General features: G+C 38.1%; 1 protein-coding gene across 1 annotated transcript in view; it reads right to left on the reverse strand.

Annotated features, from left to right (window-relative positions):
• The window catches only part of EIPR1 (EARP complex and GARP complex interacting protein 1), a 168,511-nt gene continuing 166,945 nt past the window's right edge, over window positions 18,246-19,811 (reverse strand). Inside the window, exon 20 of the transcript XR_002437250.1 lies at window positions 18,246-18,556. The gene's annotated coding sequence lies outside the window, so the exon portion shown is untranslated. The remainder of the gene's footprint in view (window positions 18,557-19,811) is intronic.

Below are 19,811 nucleotides of genomic sequence, written 5' to 3' on the forward strand. Positions count from 1 at the left end.
TAAATTCAATTTAAATAAGTTTCACCTGTTCTGAACATTTAATGAGCAACACCATATTTTTAAACATAAAAAGAAAACTGCAGAATTTGTCTTTATTAAATCTAAATTTATGTTTGATATAAAAGATAAGACAATCTTATCTTTAAACACTATAAACTGTAATACATTGCTAAATAAATACAAATAAATTCAAAAAGGTCTGAAGATTTTAAACCATATGTAATTTTCTATCACAGTTCAGGTGCAGACCTATTGGTTGATATGTTTCCTGGTAATAAAATCATCATCCTTTATCTAAATGATAGGTGTTAAAATTGGAACTGCCTCTCATGCAACTTCACCTCATTGACAGCATATCAGTGATTTTTCTATTTGGTGTAGCTCTTCGCACATGTAACAAAAAATAAATTCTGCCTCGTAAACACTTCTATTTTCCTATATGAGAGTGAAGACCCAGACAAAATCATAAACTTTCATTCATTTCTTTCATTGAGATTTTTCTGTCCACATGAGAAACTCTTGGGATAGTCTTCAGATTTCTGGTGGGAATCCAGGTCTTCTCCTAAAGCATTTGGGTTCCCTTGTGAAACCACAAACTCTCTTTGTAGATTATCTTGCTCTTAGCCTGAAGACTAAATTGAACTCACATACCATCTTTTCTACTTTGAAAATATTTATCTTTCTTCTGTACTCTGTCTGTTCATTTCCAAGTGCCAAAATCTGGTTTATTGTTTCTCCAACTAGAGAAGCATTTTTAAAGTATTAATCGTTACTGGCTATTATAAAAAATTGTTCAGTATAGTTGTTTTTCTCTGTCCTGAACAGTATACAAACAAATGAGGTATTCTAAAACACTATATTTCAATAGCAAACCTTCATCTTTGTTTAGAGTCTATACCTAGAATGTAAAATCCCTAAGTCACCATCATCCAATATAAAATAATAAATATTTTTATAAGAGAAAAACAAAAGGGATTGAAAAAAAATAATAGTTTTATTGTGTTCTTGGGTATACAGCCAAGAACTCCTTTGTTAAAGACATTCTTACAGATTTGTAACAGATTTGAAACTTGAATTAAGTTAAATTTAAACTTGAGTTAAAACTCATGTGGCACAAAGAACACATGATCACCATTGCACTTCAGTGCATCTTCAGCAGGACTAGGAACTAGACTAGACAGACAGCAGAAAGCAGGAGTAAATGCTTGCAGTCAGCTGCACAAGTGGTTTTGTTTTATTCCTTTTTGCAGTCCTTTGGCAATAAAATTGCATCACTATAACAGTGCAAACAGTGTCATTGGACACAGTCCAGTGGCAGATCCGATTAACACTTACTTTCCAGATATGTATCTGAACTTGATATATAGAAATGGCAATTCCTCCTTTTTTGCTACAGGTTTGTTCCACAGGTTAATCAAATATGGTGATAATACTGTGCCTCATTTCCCACTTTATCTTGTCTAGTTTAAATTTCCAGTCAATTAAACTCAATGGTCTTTAATATCTAATAGTTCTTATCTATGATGATCCTTATCCCCAAGGATCAAGTAACTTCTCTTTCATTTTTATACTAATGGAGCCAGAATGGTGGCAAAACACACCATGAGGCTGGGGCCTCATGAAGACAGAACAGAGGGGGACAATCCCTCCCCTCACCCTGTTGGCCACCCCTCTTCTGATGGAACCCGGGTACTGTTGGTCTTCTGGGCTGCAAGTGCACACTGCAGGCTCATAACAAGTTTTTCATCTACCAAGACCCCTACGTCCTTCTCAGCAGGGATACTCTCAAGGATTTCTTTTCCCAGTTTGTATAAATGTCTGGGATCACCTCATCCCACATGCAAAACCTTGCATGCTAGCTGGCAGTAATACTTGTCTCCCAGGAACAGTTCGTGGACATCTTTCACCCCCCTGTAAATAACCACTTCCAAGAGCACAAAGGATTCATTCTCCATAATTAAGATCTAATTCAATACCCACTGAAATCAATGGAAGTTTTTCCACTGACTTCGGTGTGCTTCAGCCTGAGCCTTGAAACCGACAATCATCTGGTGACATTTGTGTTATATTAACCCAGCCTTTAGGAACTATATTGAGGTCTCCAACTCATTTCACATAAGCCACCAAACAGTAATAATTTTCAGACAGTGTCAACCTGACCCAGATTTGAACTGGCAATCTGGAGCTAGAAAGCACTATAATCCATTACTAGCCCTGTGAACCATCTGGTCACAATATCTCAAGCAACTTATATAGTACTTAGTATTGGAGTAGTTTACTGAAACTGGGAGGGTAAAAAAATAGCATGCAAGTATATATGTGTCCATGTAGATTTTTAAAAATGATTAAGACTTTTCTCTTATCAAGAGAAATACGTACAAATGACATTAAGTTTCTGTCTGCATATAGACTGGTGTATTAATTTACAGTTTTTGCACTAGAGTGATGATCAGTAGTGAAAAACACAAGAACTTAAGGTAAAATCCCAATAAGGCCTTTTTGACCAATTACAGTCAGCCATATGGATGTTTTTGCAGCAATCTCTGCTGCTATGTGTGTGTATTTCTCTAAGCACACAATCACTTAGCCAGATGCGTTCTTTTTTCTAATTATATACAAAACCTGTTTTGCTATAAACTTTTCCCACTAAGAACTGAACTTGCTGGTCACACCCAAAATTAACTAATTTCTGCTACCATCTAAGGCTCGTATTTCATAAGGATAATGGATGCTGTTTTCCTGTCTTGCACCTTGAACACTCATCTATATTTAAGTAAAGTGGGTGTCATGCTACTGGGTTAAGTGGTGTTATTTTAAATCCATTTTGCAGATGTGTAAATAAGTAAAAGATCCAGAGGGAGCTTTGTATGGGACAACTTGGACCCTAAGTCTGTTCATTAATGGTCATCTTTCAAAAAAGAATTATTAATCTTGAATTACCAGCAAGAAGGATCGCTGTATGATTCAATGTATATTCTTCAATATTTTAATAATCTGCCTGGTCTCAAAGCCACACTTCATTTAAAATATATTTTAGAGTAGCAGTCAGGGTCAGTTTAGAGAAGAAAACTCATTAACAATGTGATAGGCATGAATATAAATATACTACAAGAAGCTCAGACAAGAAAAGCACAGACAGAAAGGCAGTCTGTTTACTCAAGTCTCTTCTTTGGCTTTACAAACTTCTTTTACTAGTGTTATAATGACAGTTGCAAATTAAATAATGATGCAGCTTGGCAGTCAGAGGGTTTTGTCAAACAGGTGAACATATACCACAAACATTTTGAATAAAATTTGTGAATTTCCAGCTTCTATAAAAATAAGTTCCAAACATTTTTCCAAGATTCTAGATCTCCTCTGAAGTTCTCCTCAGTTAAGTCACAGTACACTGCACACAGGTTGTCCATGAGTACTAAGAATGAGCTTTTTGATCTGAATTACACTATTTTTTCTATTTATTGTTCCAGAGAACAGAGTCAAGATATAGGAAATAAATCTCTTGATTCGCCCCTTTTCTGCTTTCTCTCTGTGCCTCATCAAAGGTACCTGATATTCATCTGTTTAATTCTGCAAATATTTTCCATGGAAGATATTTTTCTTACTTCATTTGCCATCCATCTCTTGATGATGAAAAGCTCCACTACATACCAAGCAAGATGAGAACTGTAGAGAGGAAAGAAACAGCATTCTAACTAGAATAAATGATGGCAGGGGAAAAACATCTTAGCATGCAAGTCATTCTTCCGGACTTTACTGAAAGAGAGAAGCATCCCCAGACTCAGATGGGTTCAGCCTCTGACTCTAGGGTGTCAGGAGAGTAACGACTTAGGGTTACATCTCAAGTGACTGCACATAAAGAGCAAAACATGTCTGAGTGTGAGAAAAAATTTAAAGATGTCTTGGCTTCCAGATAGGATGTCGTTAGAATGGTTTTTTTGTAACAATATTTGAAAGCATAACAGAAACAGTTATGCAGTCTTTGTGGAAATACCAAAGTACCAAATAAAATATCTGTAGAACAGTATAGAGTGGAAAACAGAAAGCATATCTTATTTGATAATTGCTGAAATCAAAATTCTGTTTGGATATTCAAAGAGAGCAATTGATATAAGGAAACCTCATACTTGATACTCTTACAGATTATTAATATGGTTCAACTAGCCTCAATGCTTTTATTTCTGTGATAAGGTAGTGTAGAATATTCAACAGAATCACTTTATAGTACAGTTTTTAAACATATTTGACAATCATGAGAGGTAAGTAGCATCCTTTTCTTTGGAATCTCTTATTAAGGTTTCTCATTCTTTTAGTAAACATGTACACTTAGCACATATGGTGTTAGGCAAGAACCAAGGTATTTTCCACTATCACTTGCTGTACTATTTCATTTTATCACCATTTTTTTAATAGAAAGGCAAGAATAAGTCCCTTTTAATACAAGGTGAGGATAAGAATTATTCTACAAATCAGCAAAGGTTTTACAAATACTAATGAATTAAGTTTCACATTTCTATCGATATTTGTTCTCTATTGTACAGCAAAGAGGCAAAACAGCATGAGATGTCTAACTAAAGGTCACCCAGCAAGCCAATGCCCTAGCTAGAAATAAAGGCCCTAGGTTACCTAACTCACAGTTATGTATGCTAATCATGAGGCAAACTTCTGCCAAGAGATTCACAGAATCAGTGTTGCTTCCTAAGGCCAGAATTCTATGGCATCACTATGTCAATTGGAGTTACATCCCTGAAGCTATGCCACCTGGACTTCTAGCCCTAAATAGAGCAATGAAAGTAGACCTTTGGTGTGTTTTGGTGAAGGAAGACAGGTTTGCCACTTTGGTATCAAACAACTATTTTTAGATTCAAAGCACCTTTTTGGTATATCAGCATTCCTAAATCCAGAGTGTTTTATGTCCAATGTAAGTATGTAGATGTAAATATCACACACCAATCACATCATAATCTGTCAATACCAGCTCATCTGATTAAGGCTGAAAATCTTCTACCAATGACAGTATTTAAGTTCTAAACAGAAAAATGTTTAAAGTCATAGAATCACAGAATCATCATAGAATCATAGAATGGCCTGGGTTGAAAAGAACGCCAAAGATCATCAAGTCTCAACCCCCCTGCTAAGTGCAGGGTTGCCAACCACTAGACCAGGCTGCACAGAGCCACGTCCAGCCTGGCCTTGAACGCCTCCAGGGACGGGGCATCCACAGCCTCCCTGGGCAACCTGTTCCAGTGCGTCACCACCCTCTGTGTGAAAAACTTCCTCCTAACATCTAACCCAAATCTCCCGTGTCTCAGCTTAAAACCATTCCCCCTTGTCCTATCGCTATCTACCCTCACAAACAATCGATCCCCCTCCTGTTTATACGCTCCCTTCAAGTATTGGAAGGCCACAATGAGGTCTCCCTGGAGCCTTCTCTTCTCCAAACTAAACAAGCTCAGTTCCATCAAACTTTCCTCATAGGAGAGGTGCTCCAGCCCTCTGATCATCTTGGTCGCCCTCCTCTGAACTCTTTCCAAGAGCTCCATGTCCTCCTTGTGCTGGGGGCCCCAGGCCTGGATGCAGTACTCCAGATGGGGCCTCACAAGAGCCGAGTAGAGGGGGACCACCACCTCCCTCTCCCTGCTGACCACTCCTCTTTTAATGCAACCCAGAACATAGTTGGTCCTCCGGGCTGCCAGCGCACACTGCTGGCTCATGTCCAGCTTCTCGTCCACCAGGACCCCCAAGTCCCTCTCCGCAGGGCTGCTTTCAAGTACTTCTTCCCCCAGGTTGTATAAATACCTGGGATTGCCCTGGCCCAAGTGCAGCACCCTGCACTCAATCAGAGTGTTCCAATCGTGGGATTCGTCCCACCACGTTTCCGTGATAGCAACCAGATCATAATTTTCCAAGCACATCACGGTTTCCAGTTCCTCCTGCTTATTTGCCATGCTGCGTGCATTAGTGTAAAGGCACTTCAGCTGGGCTTTCCGGCACACTACCTTTCTAGAGGGGCCCTCCCTCAAACTTCTTGTGGAAGTCTGAAGTTCTCCCCCACTGCTTCCTAAAGCCCTAATACCCTCTTGTCCATGCTCACGTGTTATCATAGCCACCAACCTCACATCATCCCTTGTATTCCTCCTACAAAAGGGTGCATCGTCCTCCTCCTTCCCCCCACAAGACTGTGGGATCTTACTAACATAAGCCCCTACCAGAAGCACTGGCTCATTACATACAGGGTCCTTACTAGTGACCCTGGTTTCACCCCCAAAGTCCCTCAAGCACTGATTAAAAGTAAAGTTTACTTTGTTAAAAAAAACTACTTTGGCTAACTATGTGTTCCACCTGTATTCACTTTCAAGAACCATCAATAAGTTAAATTTTACTAGTTGAGATAAACACAAAGCAAAACCTAAAAAATATGTGTGTGAGTATACATCGGGAATCTTCAGGAGTGTAACTCATCAAAACCACAAAAATATTGAGTGACTCATCTGAAAAATCTCTGTTAACTATGAGAGAAGCAACAATATACCCAAGCATATTCTGTAAACAGTAATAAGAAAAGGCTGATTTCATAGACAAATTATTCAATTAAACTTAATCACAGTGATCAAGATCAAAGTTGCCATATCGTGGTTCACGAAGTACAAGTGGTCTTGAAATACTGGTACTCCTTAACATCTTTATCAGTGACATACATGATGGGATCGAGTGCACCCTCAGCAAGTTTGCTGATGATACAAAGCTGAGTGGTGCAATTGATAAAGCAGAAAGAAGGGATGCCATCCAAAGGGACCTTGATAAACTTGAAAGGTGGGCCCAGGTGAACCTAATGAGGTTCAACAAAGCAAAGTGCAAGGTTTTGCACTTGCATCAGGCTAATCCCATATATATATACGGACTGGGAGAAAAAATCCTTGAGAGCAGCCCTGCTGAGAAGGACTCAGGGTAGTAGATGAAAAACTTATTATGAGCCAGCAGTGTGCTCTTGCAGCCCAGAAGACCAACAGTATCCTGCGTTCTGTCAGAAGAGGAGTGGCCAGCAGGCCAAGGGAGGGGATTGTCCCTCTCTACTTTGTCCTCATTAGGTCCCATTCATCCAGGTCTGGGACCCCTAAACAGGAAAGATGTGGAGCTGCTGGAGACAGTGTAGAGGAGGTCCATGAGGATGACCAGAGGTCTGATCACCTGAGCACCTTTCCTGGGAAGACAGGCTAAAGGAGCTGGGCTTGTCCAGCCTGGAGAAGAGAAGGCAGCAGGGAGACCTCATTGTGGCCTTCCAATATTTAAAGGGAGTTTATAAACATGAGGGGAATCAACTTTTTACAAGGGTAGGTAGTGATAGGACAAGGTTTTAAACTAAAGGAGAAAAAATTTAGATTAGATGTTGGGGAAGTTTTTCACTGAGTGGTGAGGTGCTGGAACATGTTGCCCAGAGAGTTTGTGGATGCCCTGTCCCTGGAGGCATTCAAGGCCAGGTTGGATGGGGCTCTGGGCAGCCTAATCTAGTACTTGATCTAGTGGTTGGCAACCCTGCCTGTTGGAAACTGATGATCCTTGAGATCCCTTCCAAATCAAACCATTCTCAGATTTTATGATTCTATCAAGGAGAGGCAGAATTTTACAAAATTGAAAGAAGAAGAATAATTGTACTAGTGATTATTAGCTCTCATTTAGAAGAGCACAGAAAAGAAAGCTTGAGGAACATCTGGAATGGATGTAAAAACATAAGACAATACCAGAAATTCAAGTAATTGAAAATTACACGCAGAGAGACACACAGGCTAGATTTAAAATCAAGATTAAATAATTCCAGGTAGAAAGACACTTTGATCATCCAGCCCCCAGAAAAATAATTGAAGTAACTGGAATTACAGTTCGTTTTCATGTTCATTCAGTAGGGAAATTAAAACAGCTTAAAAATATCAAGTGGAAAAATGCACACACTGATGGGGAGGTGCCTACCTGTACACATCTAGAAGGAAAGTTTGGCCACAAGTTTAACTGATCTCTCATCTTTCAGAGCTTAGTTTGACCCATCATTCTAGTTGATGTGTGTCTGTCTGCCTGGGATTTAGGATCCTCTTTGTTGGGAAAAACACAGATTAAGGAGGAGGAAGTGCTTATACCTCTACCCCTAAAGAAAACAGGACCCGTACTTGAACATACAGATGAAATGTGCTCCCAATATACCATCATAAGTTAAAATACCAGACACATATGCCCCATCCCTGTAGCTTGTAAAACATCTCTGTCACTTCTGCCCACTTACTGAACCAGAAGGTATTTTCCTGTTATTCTGTGTGTTTTTTTGTTTTTTTTTTATCCCAGTGGTGGCATGGATTTTTTGTGGATTCACGTTCCATGACTCCAAAACCAAATTTTTCAGCTGAATAATTAATTTTCATTTTACATGGGATTCTCTCTCTTTTTATGACAGCAAATATCTCAGTCTGAGTTTCCACTCAGTCTGTAAAGACAGGTTTTCATGAAAAACTCCTGAGCTTATTTCAGCTTGACATTTGCCTGAGATTGTCATGGACAGTAAAAAATACTAATATATTAACAAATTCTATGATTTCTCTAATGTTCAGTTACTTTAACCACAAAAATCAGAACTAAGAATACTGTTTATTTCTTTAAAATGCCAAACTGAGATCAGTAGTGCCTGCCTATCTATATAGTGAAAGTTATTCAGAGTAGGTTTAACATAACAAAATTAGGCATACACAAAGACCTTTCAGGATGCTTCTACACAGAGGGCTGCCAGTGGTCATCTGTTCACTCTATTCAGTTTCAGAATTGTCCAGAAACAAGCCAGTTCACCTCAGGCATCCAGATGTGTTTTAAAAAAGCACTGTTCCAGCCTTAATTAACCAAAGCAAGAATGAGGGAATGTAAGGTTGAGTCTGCAGAATTTTTGTGTTTCTAGAAACATTTTGAACTCATATAACTGTTCTTCACCAGTCTCCTCTGGAGCTATATCTGTGTCTCCATTAGGTCAGTGGGGAAAGATCAAGATCTGTCATTTTGTTCTGCAGGTACTTAGGCTTCCGATTGGCTTCATGTCTTGCATCAGTCTGGATACCCATCACTAGGAAACCCAGACTTTGCTGAAATACATTTTGTTTTTGACACTAACAATGACATTGTTCTACTGGAAAAAAGTGCAACCAAAACAGTAAGGAGGGGAGAGAGGACAAAAGCTGCATGAAAATGTCAAGATGACAGTTCTTCTTAGTTTGCAGATGTAAGATTGATCAATTTACGAACAGATCAATGGAACTAGTTTATTCCACATTCTAGTACCAGGATCTCTATGCTTCTTAAACAAATGAGTTTTCACATTGGGACCTCTAAGATCTGAGGTAGAGCTCAAAATTGGGTTGGAGGGTAGAGACCAGTCCTGTAAAATCTGTTATAGAGGTAGATGAGCATGAAATCCGGTTACCTGAACCGGACAGAAGTGCACTGGAAAATAAAGGAGGTCTCTATAAACTGCATTCTGCATCTACATGTAATGTCAGCAAGTGAATGAGAAGGCTGAAAAATTGGAAAGATTTCTGATTAGAGGTTAGATGATCACAGTGGTCCTTTCTGGCTTTAATCTTTGCCTCTATGAATAAACAACGAGAGCAGTTAAGAGTGTAGATGGAAACAGGGAGACCTTACCAGCAGGTGCTCAGTTGGGTTAGCAATAATATTCACTGTTGGAGATCCTAGCTGGTCGGGGTCCACCATTAATTGGATAGTGCTGAGAATACAAGGATTGGCAAGAAATGATCACATTTTACTTGGAAGCCTGTGGAGGCCTATCACCCACTGCAACTGGGGCACCAGGAAACTTTTAGCAGAGTTGGCAACCAGGGCTCTAATTTGAGAGCTTCTGTGTTTGAGGGAATTAGCAGAACTGTGTGGCTGCTTTTTTTTTTTGGTCTGAGGTAAAAAGGTGAATGGTACTTTAGGAAAAGATGTGAGAAATGTGTTTATGCTCTTGATACTTACTGTGCTTGTGGCTGCAGTATATGGGTCTACTTATTACCATACACTTCCAAAATTAAACAAACTATCCAAATATAAAATTATTAGACCAAGGTCATTGCACTAGGAAGGACTTCTAGGATCCATGAATATCCGCTTTAGTATTTGCTTATTCTTTTCACAGTGATCCCCATTCCTCTTGATGATGACCTGAAAAAAAAGGCCATTCATATAAAGATGGAGCTCTCTTGCATGTCCAGTACTTGCACCAGAATAAAAGTAATACAGAAATCAATGTGCAATGAGAGGAAAAGCAATTTCTTAAAAAAAGTTGACTCCAATTGCATGCAATTTTTAAGGTAATAGCAGTATGTCTTAAAGCAGATAGCATTGATAAAAGACATTCTTATGTCATTTGCTTGTGCAAGACTGATATTTTATAGGGAAAACAAAAAGCAAAGAGAAGGGTTAAAACAAAAATTGAGTATATTACATTCCTTTTTGGCATAAGACTGCAGCCAGATTGAGTCTCAGAGCATCTATTTTTCAAAAAGCCTCCTGCAGTATTGGCCTGAGCATCCTCTGAACTAGGATGTGTATAGCACATAGAGAAAGAGGAGCATCTGCTTAGTTTTCATATAATTCCTCATCAAAATAATTAAAAAAACTATTTTCTAGAATTAAAGGGATTACTACAAAAAACACTGTTAATGAACAAAATATATATTTTGATTCTGCTATCATCATTTCAACAAAAATATCTACCTAAATGAGGTAAAAAGACTTCCCTTTGATTCCATGAAAGCCTTTTCTTAGTGTCATATTAACCACTTTATCTTTGGTTTAATGTATCACACTTGCTGAGATTTAGCATTCACAGTTAAGCATTGTAATACCTTTGTAAATTTGTCTATAAACAAATGACTGGACACCTTCAGTTGTTAAGGTCAACATTATGATTAATGAGCATAAAAATCCTCCCAGGAAACGCGTTATCCAATTTTGGAACTGAACATTAAAGGACAAATTTATACAGAATGTTAATGGAAAAAGAACAAAACTTACACTGACATAACAGTGTTGCTAACTGCATTTGTTGAAGATTTTTTTTTCACTAACTCGCCTCTAATACAATGGGAGTGGGGGAAGAGTGACTGTTTCCTTTTGCAAAATGAGGCAGATTCAGTATAGCCACATTTAAGTAGCTTTAGCTTGAGGATTAGTGATAGCCTGTTTTCCATAAATGTATTGAATTTCAGATATAAGTTCTATTAAGCAATACATCACATATAAGTTCAAATTTATTAAGAAGTAATACCTCAATATATAATAAAATAAAGTTGTAGCTAACAAGTATGTGAATACTCAGCTACTTAATGTACTAGGTAATTGATTTTATACGTATGTAATCATGGGTAGCACTAGTCAACTCTGTGAAAAATGTGAATATATTGAAATTAGAACTTTTCATGGGAGTGTACTAGTTCAGATGAAATTTTCATGGAAAAGGTTTCTTTGCTCCAGAACAGAATTTCTGATCAAAATGAGAGAGAAGACAATAGAGACCAGCAAAGCGGTTATAATACAGCCATGGAAATCCACGTCCCTTACCAGACCCAAGTCAGGAGACTGTTGCTACTGCAGTCCAGGTTCCCTGCTCGAGCACGCTAATCCTGTATCCTTTGTCACATCTTCAGAAAGTGTTGGTTTTATCTTGTGAAATAAGTTTGAAGTTCCACCAAACTGAAAAGCTGTTTCTCTCCACTATCCTATCACTTCCTTATCATTTCATACAGAAAGCTTTGAAAAACTAAAGAGTCATGAGACCAATGAGTTCAAGCAAAAATAGTTTTCTGATGAAATTAATAACCACATATTAAAACAACTATTTAGTTGTCAAATAACGATAGTCATTCATACTTAAAGACACATCTGTTAAATATAGTTTCCACGAAGACAGATAACTGTAATTCTTATACTCAGTAGTCGCCAACCTTTAATTTATACACCAAACATTACTTAATTTAAAAGAAAACCTGTACTATTGAGTCTGCCTTGTGGCAGATATCAGAATTGAATAAAAGATATTCTTTTTCTCCACTAGATTGTGTCTGAAAGTCCATAAAAACTTTCAGATTTTATATCTTCACGGAAATGTGGATTTTGCATTTTATTTTTCTTTAACTATTTTTTCATGTAATTCTTAACATTGAAGTTGTTTTTTTCTTTTCAGTTTCATACTTACCTGGAGTTTGCTGTTGGTAGAACAAAAGAAGTTGAGGGAGGAGAGGCAAGCAGAGACCTGCCACTTCCTTTCTCAAGCCTATGATGGAAATAGACCCTCTCTGATGAGTTAGTGGTTACTAATGAAAGGAACCACTCAGCAGGTACAGGTTCTTAAAAACAGAACAAATAAAAATTAAGAAGTAAAAAATGAAAACAAAATAACAAAAATAACTTATCTTTGATTTACATAAGCCTCTGGCACACCACTATCACCCCTCTTCACCATTTGACTAGTAAATGATACTAATGTTACCATAAAAACATGGTAGCAAAGGACAAGGAATATTAAAGCAAAGCACATATATAATTTGATCAGAAAAGTGAGGAAGGTAAGAAGTAGGGCTGGAAAGACAAGTAACAACAATTATTTTTCTATTACTATTCCAATTTAGAGTTCAGACAGTCAATACAATAGCTCTAACCACAGAAGTTCATCTCCATATTTAAGATCAGATGTTCATGACACGTCTCAGAAACGCCTCTAGCCTCTCCCTCTTTAAAATATCAAATTTATGACTGAGCTTAGCATAACCTCCTTGATATAAATACAATTTCTCTTTTATCCTGTTGACATATTAAAGGTAGACAATCCTAACTTGTTTCTTTGACCTAAATAATTAAAAACTCAGGTACAATTTCCAAAAGTACCTTTCAAAACAAAACTGTATTTGCTGTGATGGTGCAATTACTAACCATCAATGAAGAATCTATAGGAAAACTATATAAAATATTTAAATTGGAATTAAAATTGAAAGAGTAGGCTAGGTATATATTTAGGTTTACACTTCAATAATTTATTATGATTGCAGTAATGTAACAGGGGAGCTGCTACTGCAAACATAGCTGCAGTATTGCTATGAGAAACTAGCAGGAGTTTATGTAATAAATATGTTTCTTAGATACAAATGAAGAAAAAGAAACTGTAAATGTTATTACAGTTTTGTGCCCTAGCTCTTAAAATGTTTCCTTGTAGCCCACACTGCTAAAATTAGGTGGTTCAAGCAGAATGTAATAACAGTGTATTTCCTTTCAGATAAATGACAATTTTCTCCCAATTTCAGAAGAGATTTCCCGTGCAGATCTCTCGGGAGATGTGTGAAGCCCAGGGAAAGGCAAGATGAGCACCTGCTCCATACTCCAGAAGTGGGAAAACCACCTGCAACTCTGCAGCTGTGGTAGCTCCCCAGAGTCCCTGCTGCTTCTGCATGGCATCTGGTACACATCTGAAACTGGAACTGCTGTCCTTTACAGAACATAAAATGACCAAAGGTAAATAATCTTTCTCTTCTGTCCAGCAGCTGTGTTGTGGTTTAACCCCAGCAGGCAGCTCAGCACCATGCAGCCACTTACTCGCCCTCTGCAGATAGGATGGGGAGAGACTGGGGAAGATAAAAGACCACTCTATGACCACTCTATGATTCTATGATGAATCAATGACACTGTGACGACACTATGACATTATGGGGAATCTGTGTCAATTCAGTTATGACTCTGTGATTCTATGATGACTCACCATTAATCTTTAACTATATTACATCTCTTTGTTTACTCTATGATGACTTCTTGACTCTTATGTCTCTATAATGACTCTAGAATGACTATGAATCTATGATGAGTATAACTCGGGGGCTGACATAAAGACAATTTCCTAGGGAAAGCAGAAGTTGCATATAAAAGTGAAGTAAAACAAGGATTTCATTCATTACTTCGCATGAGCAGACAGACATTCAGCCACTTCCACTAAAGCACTTTGACTAGTTTAGGTCAGCTGTTCTGGTTCTGTCACCTGCCAGCTTCTTGTGCACCCCTAGCTTCTTACTGACAGGGCAGCATGATAGCATCCCATACAAGCCTCTAAGAAGAAAACTAACTCTATCCCAGCCAGTGCATGACATACAGGCAGAAAATCAGGTGGAAGATGTCACAGGATGACATGAGCTGCCTGGACAAACAGTGCCTGAAAGGTCACACAACTATGAACTTGTCTTCAGCATTTGCTTCATCTCATTTAATAAATGCACACTGGTTTTCCTGAGGTAAAACCATAATGATGGTACAGTACAGGAGTTTTAAAAATGAGATGTAGCCAGATCACACATACACACAGTAAAACTAAGCAGATTCTTTGATCTTCATCAGACAGCATTGTCTTGAAGCTAAATACCTATCAGGAGGATGACATACAATACAGTGCCATCAGCCAGTGGTTTCCGTGTTCAGTGACACAGAGAGTACCAGAGACTCACTTGACTTTTTCCAGTCTCTTACAGAGACTCTATAATCATTTAGGGCACAATCCACCTTCCCCTGACGTCAATGTCCTTTCAGTACAGTAATCTTACGGGCTCTTCCACTGTCTTCAAAGGAAGATAAATTAAGCCTGTACCCCCTTCTGAAAGTACAGATAGGGTAACTCATTCAGTTGCTTTCTTTCTAGAGCCAAACAAGATCTTTATTCTTTTTGAGGTTGCAAAAAGCAGTCCCACAAGACAGCTAACTTCAAAATAATACTTTAACCCACAGATTTTTAAAACAAAGCAAACTAATTTGCAAAGCGAGAAGCCATTGTCAGCTCATTCTCCCTTCTACAGTTTGATAATTGGCATGCACAGTTCGCAGTGAGATCAGCCACCAGAAGAAACATACACAGACCCAGTGCAAGCGAAGCAGCAGGGGTTTCAAGTCAGCTTGAAATGGCTGAGAGACAGCACCACCACAGCGTTTAGTCTGGAAAGAGGAAGTGTCAGTTTTCCTCAAGGAGCTCATATTCGGCCTTAGGAGCCATCACCACTTTTCATCTGGGATTGAAGGTAAAGATTTCAGCTGGTCTTCTAAGGAAATAAAGTCTATGATGTCTGACTTCCTCTTCCCCTCAGTAACTTGAGAATCGTTTTGCCAGCTTCAGCTACCTCTGACACAGTGTTAGAAGTATTGAAGATATCGAGTCCCTCCAAGTACCATGGGAGTACATGGCCAAGTGGAAGAGAGGAACTCCTGTCTGAGTCCCCAGAATTAAGACTGGCAGGGTGTCAGGTGTCATCTGGACATCAAGCAGCAATGAGATACAGCTCTGAGGAATCCCTCAGCCATAGGAAAATTTACTGCTTGTCTCTCCTATTAGCTATCCAACAGGGTAAAATGGAGCAGAGCACCATGGAAAGCCACCCTGCATCTTTTTTTGTTGTTAGTAAAGCATGTTTGTTGTGTTGTTTTGTTTTGTTTTTCAGAAAGTCCTTTGAAGCCTTAGAGTTGGCAATCCTTCCTGCTAGGTAAGCCTGATGAAATACCTTGTAAATTCTATAAGCCATAATTTATTTTCTCCATTTGGTTACTCGAAAGTAAGAATTGACATTAAATGCATACATTTCAAAATTTCACATTAGGCAAGACTAATCTGTTGATATTTACAAGAAATGTAATGAGTTCCACATACTCCATAAACTTAGTTGTAGAAGATTAAGAAGATAACTTCACAGCCAGAAGGACTAGCAATAACTTAGGTTCTGTTTAAAACTTTCTTAAACTCTATAAAATAACTTTATGACCCTTTTGACTTTATGAAGTCAAAAGATGTTAAATAATTACAAGTAAATAAATAAAAATTCCTACAGATTCAGAGATTAGCTTGAATGATGTTACACTGAAATCTATGCTTTCTCTCAACACTTTGCAAGCAATAGAAATTGTAATTTAGAGTACTATACTTTTACAACGTATAGCTTAAACAAGATAGTCAACATGAAATACACGTTTACTAACATCTTACCTGGACCTATTTGAAGCAAGCAACAGAAAAGAGCAGCTAGCTATTTTTTCTTTTACTACTTTATATGGCATTATGCGAGAATAATTTCCCTGGATTATCATAATTAAGCAATACAGCTTGTAATTTCATTTCAGCCATAAATATTTTCACATTTCCATTTGCACCTATAAGTAGCTCAAGCAATATTTATATTCTTTGCACTGGGCCATGTAAAAGCCATAATGAGAGTGAAAAAAGAAAATTGTCGAGATCACGTCTTAGAGCAATAAAAGCTGAAAGTCTTACTAAATAAAAAGTACATTTCTCCAGAAGCTCTAATAGAAATCCAGACCAAAACTCTGAAAAGCCACTCTGGATTTTGGGTGCCTAATTTGCAGTGCTCTAGAGACACGAACTGACAGTTTCGCATTTTAAAAATCCACGCTTATTATACAGACACCTCAGTTCTGCCCATCCAAAAATGTTTTTCTCTAAATAATAGGAATTCCTAATTATCCCGATCCTGTACTGTGCATTGCTAGTACATAAAAATTTAATGGAGAGGAAAGAGATATTTTTCTGGTGCATCTTATTTACTCCTCTAGTAGGTGAGATTTGCTTTGCTATCCATCTTGCTTACAACTACTTTTGCCTTGGATTTTTCACTTAGATGCTGGTTTTCTTCATCCTTTTAATCATCTATTCTAAGACATGATTTTTTTGCTAAGATCATTAATATATCATAAAGAGCAAAAGTATTTCCCAATCAAATTCATCCTGTTTTTCTAAGATGTGTTCCAAAAATTACATATTTGCTCCTGGAAATATACTTGTTCATTTAACAACAATCTATTGTTATTAAACATCTATCAAAAAAAGTAATTGAATTACTTGTGTTTTCTTATATTACCCCCTTTTCCTTTTTCCTTCAGTGAACAGCTTAGAAAAAGTAGAAAGTTTTGTGTTTTTGACACAAATAATCAAGCGAAATATGTAGTCTTCCATGAGAATAAATTGATAACAAAATCAAAATTCTTTTTTTACAGAAAATACATTCCTTTTCCACAATAAAAGCAATGTGAAAATTGCAAGACCTTTTCTTGGCTTACACATTCAGGTGTTTTCAAGCAACTCCTTGCCAAAAGATTTCCTTCCCCATTTTTTTCTGAGAAACAGACTATAAGAGGTTTCTGCCTGTGCCCCTGTTGTGCTTAGCTGCCTCTCTGACACAAGCAAAGCTGACTTCACACCAACTCATGGACTCTGTATTTTCAACAAAATCCTTGAAGGAAAACATTCACCTGAATGCTTTGTGTTATGGTCCAAATCTCTGTATGGGAAATGGTTCTCCACTGTTTATCATAAAAGCATTTCATTTCTCCCTTACCTACTCTGACTAAAAGGTGGTTATCAAGACATAGTACAACACACCCACATTCTTTCTCCTACTCCAGTATTAAATGCATCCTTTGCCTTCATATAAAAAAGAACAGTAATTTCCCCCATGGTGTGATGAAAAAGGAAGTTGTAGTTTCCAGATGTTACAAATTAAACATCAGTATAACTGCATGATGGTTCAAATTGGTTTTACAACTGTCCAAGTATGCCTCACCACTTCCCACCCAATTTGCCTTCCACCACGCAGGATGGGCATCTTTCACTGAGCCCCCAAGGAACGCTTCTTGTTGCTGTGAATTCTGCTGACTGAGACAGGTCTTCCTCAATTTGCTCTAATGGAAAATTCATCTCTGTCACAGGAATATCCTGCCATCAGTCTGCACCAAGTGCTCACGTTGAAATCAATGGGAGCTCCGTGTGCATTGTGCAGGTAGGGTATCATCACCATCATTTATTAAACACTAATGGAGTCCTGGACTCGGACCATTAAGAGTCAGTGGAGATGCAGTCAGTATAAAATCAGTGATTCTTTGGGAGTGGTGGTGTTTTCTTTTATTCTCTGTTTCTTTGCTTTGTTTCCACTTATTTAGCATGAGAATTGGTTAGATTTTTCCTTCAACACCAGTAAAATATTGAAAGTATTTGGGCAGCCCAACATAAAAACTGTAGCATAATAAGACAACTTCTAGAAGATGACCTGCATTAAAGGCAGAGTCAAGCTGGTCCTGTGTTGATGTCTGTAACATGACAAACTGTGTGACAGGGATGAAAAGTTTGTAATTTGTCTTGCATCTCTCATGTTTGCCTCTAGTAGATCTTCCAAGACAATTAGAGTAAATGAGAACCAACACTTATTTTATTACTCACAAAATGAATCCATCTCACCATCTTGTACAAATTGTGATATTTTTTCTTTTGTTTCCTTCCATTTAAAAACAGTCTGTGAAGCCCCTGATTTGTCCTCAATTTTCTGTGCTTCTCTTTGTCTGCCTTGGTGATCACAGGACTTGACTAAGGTGGGGACGGCAGCTCGTAATGTGGAATCATTTCAAAGAATGTTTAGTCCAGAAATTAGTCTCCTGAAGCACCGAGATGATATAGAGTCTCAGCACATCGCTTTTGATCCAGCCAAGTCTATGTATTCTTGTCCTGTTATTAATGAGGAAAAACAGACCTGAAGCCTTATTTTGTGCTATTGATCATATTTTGAACCACAAATCACTCCTTGTGCACAATCTTTCAGCTGCCTACTGTGAGGAATTCAGCAAGTACAGAGTGAATTTCTAATCAGCTGCGACTGTTCAGCGCTGCGGCTGGTAATTATGCTACCAGAGCCTGTATCTGCAAGTGTTATACATTTGTATTTGCTTCTTGCTGAGATCACACAGTTGGGAAAGCAATCATGCTCCATTACTCCTAGTTTTGACTCTTGGCCCATATGGCTGCTCGCGGACAGTCTTTCAGTGCTTTACTTCATTTATAGCTAACACGTTTAATGACTCTTTGCTTTCTGCAGGTCTCCTGATCTGCTGAAATTTGCAGCTGTTCTTTGTTAGCAGAAATGGTAAAAGCTTTCCCTATCTTACATTGCAGGATTCTGTTCTACCCGGTGATAACTGAACTAGCACTCTTTTCTGGGATGTAAGGAAGGGAAAGACTGAAGCAAGTGGTTGCCCTTTTACTACTAGCAATTTTGTCAGGGAATGGATTATATGAGAAGTTTCAGTTTGGCTTCAGGGAGTACCAGAGTCCTGGGATTGCTTTACTTAAGGTCACAAATGATTTATCACCAGCTGCTGATTCAAGTTAAATTACAGTACTCCTGCTGATGGATCTTTCTGCTGCTTTCGATACAGTAGATCTTGGGGCGCTGCTAAATCGTTTGAAGTAATTGCTCAGATTATGAAGCACTGTCCTGGATTGGTATCGTGCAGAATTGATAGTGTATTATCAGGTTGTAACTTGGCAATTGTGGATCAAGTTCTGCCTCACTAGTCACACTGCTCCTCAGAATATAATGTCCTATAATTCTCTCTCTTTTTTATTTGTTACAGAAGTGGACAGAATTCTCTAGCAGCGTAATATTAATGTTCACTGCAACACAAACAATACATAGATGTATTTGTCTTTTACAGTTCAGTTTCTTGCTGCAGTTTGGGCCATATCTGTTTGTTTTACGAAAGCATGATTGTGGATCCTCACAAATGGTTGAAACTGAACTGAGATAAAATATAATTGCTTTTGCCAAATCCTCTCTGTCTACTTGCTGGTTCTTTCTAGGCAATCAAAACTGTCTACGCAAATCTAAAGTATGCACCTGGAGCTGGCCAGATCATTTCCATGACATTAAATCTCATCAAAATATGCTGCTTTTTCAGAGCCAAAATTCCATTGTATGGAGAAC

The sequence above is a fragment of the Numida meleagris genome, chromosome 3 (genome assembly GCF_002078875.1).
Source record: "Numida meleagris isolate 19003 breed g44 Domestic line chromosome 3, NumMel1.0, whole genome shotgun sequence".
In the NCBI taxonomy this organism is placed as follows: Eukaryota; Metazoa; Chordata; class Aves; order Galliformes; family Numididae; genus Numida; species Numida meleagris.